This window comes from Poecile atricapillus, chromosome 17 (assembly GCF_030490865.1).
Source record: "Poecile atricapillus isolate bPoeAtr1 chromosome 17, bPoeAtr1.hap1, whole genome shotgun sequence".
NCBI lineage: Eukaryota > Metazoa > Chordata > Aves > Passeriformes > Paridae > Poecile > Poecile atricapillus.
Genome location: NC_081265.1, coordinates 8,418,808 through 8,427,229, shown reverse-complemented (window position 1 = coordinate 8,427,229; position 8,422 = coordinate 8,418,808).

The following is an 8,422-nucleotide window of genomic DNA, read 5'->3' as shown; positions in this document are numbered from 1 at the left end:
TGCACATCTCTGAGCACGTTCAGACCTCTCTCCCCTCCTCCAGTGTTTCCCTTGGCACTTCTGCTACTGATCACAGCCGTATCTTGTTTGACTGAATTATTCCTTCTCTGCTTCCCTCAGCTCTCCTCTCTCCGCCAAGTCGTAAATCTGGGTTTGTAGCTGATGTTGTTCCCAGGGAAGCAAACAGGGAAAGTGCAGACAAAAGGTTATGACTTCCCTGAGGGCTGTGACTGAGTGGAAGAATTGGTCTATCAGGTGGAATGGATCCAAAGTAGTAGTCTGAAAAATGGGACTAGTGACCCAATTTGGAAGGAAACCACCCCTGTTCTAAGAACTGTCCTCAGGAGAAAGCTTTTAATCTCTGCATTCCTCCCCTCTGAGATCTCAGGGAACAGCCACAGCAAACTCTGAGTTAGTGTCCCAAAGGAGAAGAGAGAGGAGTCCCAGAGCTCTTTCTTGGGGAGCAGACCTGGGGTCTCCACTCTGCATCGGGTGGGCATGAGCTAAAGAATTCTATCCTGCAGCCTGGTGAGGAATTTAAGAGATTGTATGGACAGACTGGATTTACCACAGACATAATTAAATGTCTTTTTAAATAATAAATGGCTTTTAAATAACTTTTGCTCCAGTTGCACTGAGTGATGTCTTTGTCCCTTTTCCTTCAAGTAAATGTAGATCATGACCCCTTTTCCTCAAGCAGCGAGCTGGGCTCGGGTGTGGCTGCAGGGATTCCTTCCATTGCCCCTGCCCTGATTCCTCAGCAGGTGACAGGATCTTACCTGTAAAAACCCTTCAAGACCTGCTTCCTTAAAACTCTACAGCTTCAGGAGGGTTGGAGATGGGAATTTGTTGTGTCAGCAGCTGTGAGGTTGGAGGAGTCTGGGTGTATGCAAAGAGCAATCAATGCAAATTCAGAAATCCAAGCTGGCAAACTGCTCAGTAGTCACAGATCAAACCCACTGCTGGAGCGTTGTTTATTAGCTACAGCATTTTGATAATGATTATCATCCTACACTGAAGCCTTGGCTTCATCCCAGTTTTCCTCCCCACAAATTAGGAGCAGTTGCATGAAGGGTTGGCCTAGTGGCAAATAACAGGCTGGAGGGGGAGAAGGGGGTGATGTTAAATGAAGGTGGTGAGGAGCCCCAGGAGGGAAGGAGATCCAGCAAACCTCGGTACCTGCACTGGGAGTGAGCCCCAAACCCCACCAGCAGCCACTGCAAGAGACCCACAGCTCATCTTACCCTGATTTCAAGGAGGAAAAAGCTTTTCTGGTACAAACAAGTGGTTTCCAAGCTGTTGACCCCAAGTGGTTTTGGACATTGTGGAAAGGGAGCTACAGAGCTGCCTGGTGCTTGATCTGTGACAGCTTCTGGGGGTCGTTCTCCAGCCAGAAGTGTTTGGGTGTTCAGTGCCCTTCATGTTTATATAAGAGGTTCCCACTGCTGTAGCCACTACCAATACTATGGGTGAGGCTGGAACTAACCCAGAGTGCAAATTTGCCCCATATTTGCTAAATTTCTTCATTTCTGATATGTTAACAAAGCCATGGAAGCAATTACTTTGGCCAAACATTGATATGGTGAGTTTCTCCCAATTGCAGTGAGCAGTTTAAAGTTTGATGACACACATATATAATTTAAAGTAGTTCTGACACTTGCAGATACTTTAAAGGAGTTCAGAAAATAATTTCTGGTTTGTAAATTGGAGCGACCAGTGCAGGAGCACATATGGAAAAGCTGAGCTTGGATCCCTGCTGATTTGTGCTGGCACTGCAGACACAGCCTGCTCTTTGAGAAGTTTGGAGTGTGACCAGCTCAAACTTTTTGCAGCAGAAAGAGTTTTCTAGAACAGCTTTAAAGTGAATGTCAAAAGATCATTAGTTGATATGCAAATAACGAAATTATCTCTCATAGAAAGGACTTCTTCCCCTCTGAGGAATTGAATCTTGTTTTGCCACTTTGAACAATCTCATCTCCAAGCCCTGCTTGTGTTACTTGGCAAGTGCTGCCCAAATCTGATAACCTTGGCAGCGTGTGGCTTTGAGATTCTCTCTTTTGTGAGATGGCATTTGCAGAGCTGCTGCTGAAATCCCAGCTGAAGGAAGGAACAGTCTCATCACTCCACTGCCCACTAAAACATCTCAATGAGAGGAGGAAAACAGCTGCCAGACTGAGATGAAGCCAGATTACTTCAGCCCATCCTCCTGGCCTGCAAAGCAGCTTTCCAAAGCAGGAGGGATTTTGAATGGGGTTAGTGGGAATTGGGAGCATGAGCTCTGGATGTGTCTGATGAACATTTTCATGGCAACTGTGTCCCACCTGGCAGGGCCACACGTGGGATGGTGGTGGCCACAAAAGCTGCAGAGAGGTACAGCTGGAGCTGTAGGACCAGACCAGAGTGTGTTTTTTCAGCAGCCTCAGCTAAGAATGGCTTTTACTGCCTCTTCTGCAGTATTGGGTCCTTTGAGAGCCCATGGCAGAGGAAAGCAGCACTGTGTCATGCTCTGGGTGTCTCTGACCAGTTGTCTCTGGACTTGCTTGTGGCTCTCCTGTCCTTCCCAGCCACAGGGTACCAGCAGTGTCTGCTCTGCTGAGAGCTGAGGGGAGATTGTCCCCACCTAATCCAGCACTGTGAGGCCAGGGGCAGTCAGTGAGACACCTGAGCCTGAGAAGAGAGGCTGCCTCCTTTCCCTGCATTCCTAACTCAGGGCTGGGTGTCTCACCTTACACTGGAGGGGGCACTGGAGACTGCACTCCCTTTTAAGGTGCCTGAAAAGTGATGAGAAATAATACTTTACAAATGTGGCCATTGCCTCAGAGCTAACACTCAGCCAGCACTGAGGCTGCTGTCCCCTGTTCCTGCTGTCCCGAGGTAGGGTGACCAAGCAATGTGTGCTGATGAACATTTACTGGCTCATTTCAGCCTCAATTTCTTTACAGGCAAGGCAAAAGCTTAAACCCCCAGGTTTGTTTTTGGACTCAGCCCAGGTGAAAGCCAAAGCCTTCCCAGCAGTGCTTCTGTTGAAGCAGACCTGGGCACTGTGAGACCTTGCTGGCCTGTGGTTTACTCTCTGCCTTGGTTCCTCGTGAGGGTTCTGCAGCTCCAGGAATGCAAACCAGTCCCCTGTTCCCTGCTGCAAGTGTTCTTGGGGATGGAGAACCTTCTCTTGGGGGAGTGTGGGTCTGTCCTGGGAGAGACTTCACTACAATTGATATTGAGTCCAAAAGCTGGTAGAAGAAACTATTGGTAAAGAAATTCTTCAGGCACCCCTCTGCTTATGCTGCTCTTGCCTGCTGTATCCCACTGCTCAAAGTCAGCTTGAGTGGAAATTCCAGCTCTGTTGTATCTGCTTTCCACTGCTGCATGACTGTTTATCTCCACACAGCTGCTGCTGAGGTTTAAGAACTTTGTTTAGTCCCTGAGTCTGTCCTCAGTTCTGACAATGTCATGGATTTTTGTGCAGTTTGTGAAATTGCCCATTCATATAAATGTGTCTGAATTGTTTCCATGGGAACACCTGCTCCACACAGGGAAATGTGATTTGCCTTTATGAATAAATATGGAATCTTGATAACTTGGGGACCCTGGGCTAGAAAAGGGGTGGCTGCTGGCTAAGAAATGAGAGGCCAGCACAAGCCCTGTGTCAGCAGCAAGACCAGTGCTTGGGGGAGAAAAGATTCAGAAATTAGCTCAGGCCGAACCCTCAGGTGTAGCTTGGAGAAGGATTCCTGGTGCTACGAGAAGATTTGGACTTTGCTGACTGAGGGTCCCCAAGGTGTCCCAGGTCTTGCTGTCCCTGCAGTGTTATCTGGGCTGGGTTTTTGGGAGCAGCACAAAGGTCTGAGGTGAAGGTTTTTCAATTATGTGGCATTTCATAAAACCAGCCTGTGACTCGAGGGAGCTGTGCTTTTGCAGCAGCTCTGGAGACTGAGGAGAAAAAGGGCTGGATGTCCTTTCAGTATGGAGGGAGGCAGGTGAGGAGCTTCCCCTGGAGCTGGAGCCCATGCTGGCACTGAAGCAACTTTTAAATTATTTTGCTTAAGCTTTATGTTGGAGAGAATAAAACAAAGATGTGAATACTTCAGGAAGGTCTTGTTTTTATCCTTTAGAGGATAAAGAAGCCCTCTCCTCAACCATCCCACTGGAGGGTACAGGAGCATTTAAATTCAAGTATCTTCATCCACGTGCCAACCAGGCTGGCTGTTCAGCTGGTCCCCTCTGCAGCCAGCTGCATCTGTGACCTGGGATAGGTACAACTAGCCACAATGATAAACTGAGAGCTTCATTTTGTCAGTTCATTTCTGTTTGCAGGTGTTTAGCCATAACCTGAATGAATCACAAAGAAGCCAGTAAAGGATGGGATTAACCTCAAGGTTTTGTTTGTTTGTTTGCATTTTCCCTTGTTTTTATTATTCTGAATATTAGCATGTTGCAGAGACTTGTCTCAGTTCAGACTGGCAGTTCAGAGCTGTGCCTGTGGAGATCTCTGCAGCAGAAGTTCAATATACAGCACAGCCGTGAACTTTAGAGTCCCCTTGGGATTAGTGGAATTAGAAAACTGGAAATATGAAGTACAAGGCAGCTGTAAATGTACAGGACCAGCTCCATTCCTGCTGTAACCCTTCAGGCAGGGCTGCAGCAGCCTCTGAGAGTTGGTCATGGGCTAAGGGACCCTTATTTTCAGGTCACTTTTAAGGGCATTTTCTTCTTTATATTTTCCTTGCCCTCTGATTGTCATGTTTTCTCCATTTTAATCTTGCTCTTTTTCTCTCTCATCTCAGTGTTTGTGCTGTAGCTCTACCTCAGCCTCTGTGTTTGTCCTGCTGTTTGTCACATTGATTCCACGGTGCTTGGCACCTTCTGAGAGAAGTCAGCTAATCCTACTCCCAGCCCTCAGCCAGAACCTGTGAGGAGAGATATTTTTCAGACTTTACTAATTCCAGAGAGTATTAAACTTGGAGATGAGGGCTGAAAACAGAGCTGAGGACAGCAGCACATGACAATTACAGCACATTTGTTACTGAGCATCCACGTTAAAGCAGGATAAATGATTACATACTGCCTGCTGCTTTTAATGAAGCCTGAATTTCCAAAGGGGATGCTCATTTGAGCAGGAGGGATGTGCAGAGGAGCACACCGTGGTAGGTCTAAGCAGCAGAGGCCAGCAGAGGGATCCCTGGACTGCTGCTTTCCTTCTTCTGGCTTTGCTGAGGAATTCCAGGTATGACAGAAGTAAAAATGTGAAGTGATGGGAGAGCATCTGGTGTCTGCTGGTGCATCCAGGCTCTGGGAAGCAGTCTGTGTCTGATCTCCTGTCTGGCCTCACCTCACCCTCGGTGCTCTGTGCCTGCTCACTGCTCCCAGCAGGTCAAGCTGGATGGATTTACCAGGAGGAGGGAAAGGCTCCCAAAGTCAGTGTCTGCATCCATCCTCAGCGCTGCTGGAGCTGGTGTGGTGCCCACATGCCAGGGATACCGTGCAAGTACGGAGGGTGAGGATCATTCCAGAAAAATGGGGTTTTATTTTCCATCTCTTCTCAACGCAGAAGAATTACAGTAACATGAGTCCTTCCCAGTGCCAGCAGAGCCCTCTAATGTGCTCGTGGGCTGGCTACCAAGTTCCTGCTCTGGAGCTGTGGAAGGGCTGGAATTAGCGGGTGAAGGCACGGACTGTTCCCTCAGCTCTGTCTGCATCCCAATTTTCACAAAGGTCAGCGCTGTGATGCCAGCCCAGCTCCCTTTCTCAGCTGCAATCACAGCTGACGGCTCAGGGGTGAGGCGGCGCGGCGCCTCCGCCTCTCTTCCTGGAAGCTTGACTCACTGGTGTTCTTTGAAGCTGGATCCTGCTGCTTATGGATGCTGACTGTGAGCAAAAGCAGGGAGCACAGTGCCTGTGGAAAAGCAGGCCACATAACTCAGTCTGGCCAGAGAAAGTGGCCTGGGAAATCGTAAGGAGGAATTAAAACAATCCTCAGAAACAGAAGACAGTTCTGCAGGTGTTTGTCTGCTGTTTGTCTGTTCCTTGTTTTCTTGCAAGAGGAGGTCGAGGGGTGGTGTACCCCACTGACCAGTGATGGTGATTGTCGCCCTGAAAACTCAGCTTTTGATCTTGCTAACATGGTTTTCTAAGGACTTTCCCAGGACAGTAACTGTAAACATAGATATGTGTACATTCTTTCTGTTCCACGTCTTGTGATGGACATCTCTCATGGCCAGTGCTGTGAGAAAGTGTTATCCTGACCATCCAATCCCTGGCTGTGGTCAGAAACCTATAAATCCTGGGAGGAAAAATAAACTCTGCTCTTCTTTCACCACACCTCGAGCTGTGTCCGTGTGATCTATTCATCTTCACCAGTAACAGGTGATGTGTTAATTCACTGACCAGTAAGAGTTTTACCTTTCTGTACTTCCATGTATCGCTCTATAAAAGAAGATCTGAGGTAATAAACTTTGCTCTCCTGTTTAACCCATAAGAGAGTTTGTGTCGTTCTTCTCTCCGTTCCCAATAGAGTGACAGCTGCTTTCCTTGGAATTATCTTCCAGATGAGAACTTCCTCACGCTCCTTTCCCTTCTGTGGGTACAGAGTGGCCACGTGTGTTTCATGCTGTGCCCAGGCAGGGTGACACTGGTGACACGTGGCCTGTGCACTGTGTGTCACACTCAGTGGTGGCTTTCCCGTGGTGCCACCCTGGCTGTGCTGCACTTTTACACTCATGAGGGGAAAGGGTTTGATTTGGTGCCCTGAGGACCAGCTCAAAGCCACTCTCTGCTGTTTATCTCAAGGTGTGAGGATGTCCCCACCGCGCTCCTCATGGCCACATGTCCCTGAGTCCACCACACCACCTCCCATCTCTGCTTTCCTTGCCTGAGGAGCTGGCTCTCAGCCCAGTGATGCTGAATTTTTAATCCCAACATGCTGATTTTCACCATTTTCTCCCTTTTTCACTGTGGCTCCTGCTGATGTCCCTTGTCCCTGTGAGGAGAGGTCTGGGCAGCAGCTGAAGCCACCTTCTGCTCCGTGCAGCCTTGTGTTTGTACTCTTTGACACATTAACAACCCCAAATGTTTTACACCACTTTCCACCCTTTCCACAGCCATCTCAGAGGGAGTTTCATAAAATGGCTCCACAAATTGTGATCTCTAATAACCGAGGGCCGTTTTCCTTTCACGGCAGGATGACTTTGTCAGGAATGGCCTGCAAACCCCCAAAATATCTCTTGAAAAGCCATCATCGACCAGCCTGTCTCACCCTGACATCCTGAAGATCACAGGCTGCTTAACATTTGATGCATTTTGGCACCCTGACTGGTTTGTGGCCATTTTTTCACGTGTTATTTAAGATGTGTTTTGGCAATGTGACTATTTTGTGGCTGGTTTTCTGTGTGTTTTTTGAACTTGGGTATGAAAATGTCTGTGATCTCTTACCAGCCAAGGCCAGAGACAGACCAATAGCATGATTTATTGTCTCCTAGAACTAGAAAACAGCTTCTGTCTCTGTACAGGCTTATCTCCCATCCAGTATCTTAAATTCTTTCATCTAATAACAATTAAATAGATCTTTAAGAGTATCTTTTATCTTAAAGCTTGTGGGGTTTAAGCCCTGGAGAATAGTTTAATACTTAAAGCTGCATAGCTCTAAAACAAAAAAACCAAACTCTGTGTTATTCAGAAGAGGTGATTTTTAATGTTAGAGAACATTTTCAGGTTTCTCTGTGATTAAAGCACATTCATTTGCAAGCAGAGAATTTTCTACCCATCTGAAATAGTTTTAAATTCATTTACATGAGGTAAAAAGATAATCTGGGCCGTCACTATATTAGGAGGCATTTAAAATCTTGTCGGACCAACTAAAGTGAGTGTAGGTACAGCAAATAAATGATTTGACACAGGTTTTTGCAACAGCTTTGGAAAGCCAAGGTTTTGCTGTTCCATTTTTCTTCTGTATCTCACAGAGGCTCTGAGTCACTTTATCAATGACTTGCAGCAATCTGCTCTTGGCAGGGTGAAAAAAAATAATGTCCCAGTGGAATTTCTTGGCTGTTTTTGATCCTGAGGCCAAATCTTCAAATGCAAATGCTTCTGTGCTTGCTGAACTAGGAAGGCAAAGGTGGTGGGCAGGGATGCAGCCCTGTGAAGGATAATTTACAGCGGGCCAGGGTGTGCCCTGCCACCATATTTTGGGGGAATTTGGCTTATTTTGCCCTGCCCTGCTGGTGAAGTGCTTTCTGGACTGGAGGAATGCTTCTGTTGAGCTGCTGCTGGGATGAATAATTCACAGGGAAATCAGCCGTGGAAGAAACTTGCAACATTCAATCAGATTGTATTTGATTTTTCTTTTTAAATTCAGACTGCTGCTGACCCAATTTACCTCGAGGATGAGTTTAGCTGATCTGGACAGACAGGGATTAATTTAACATTA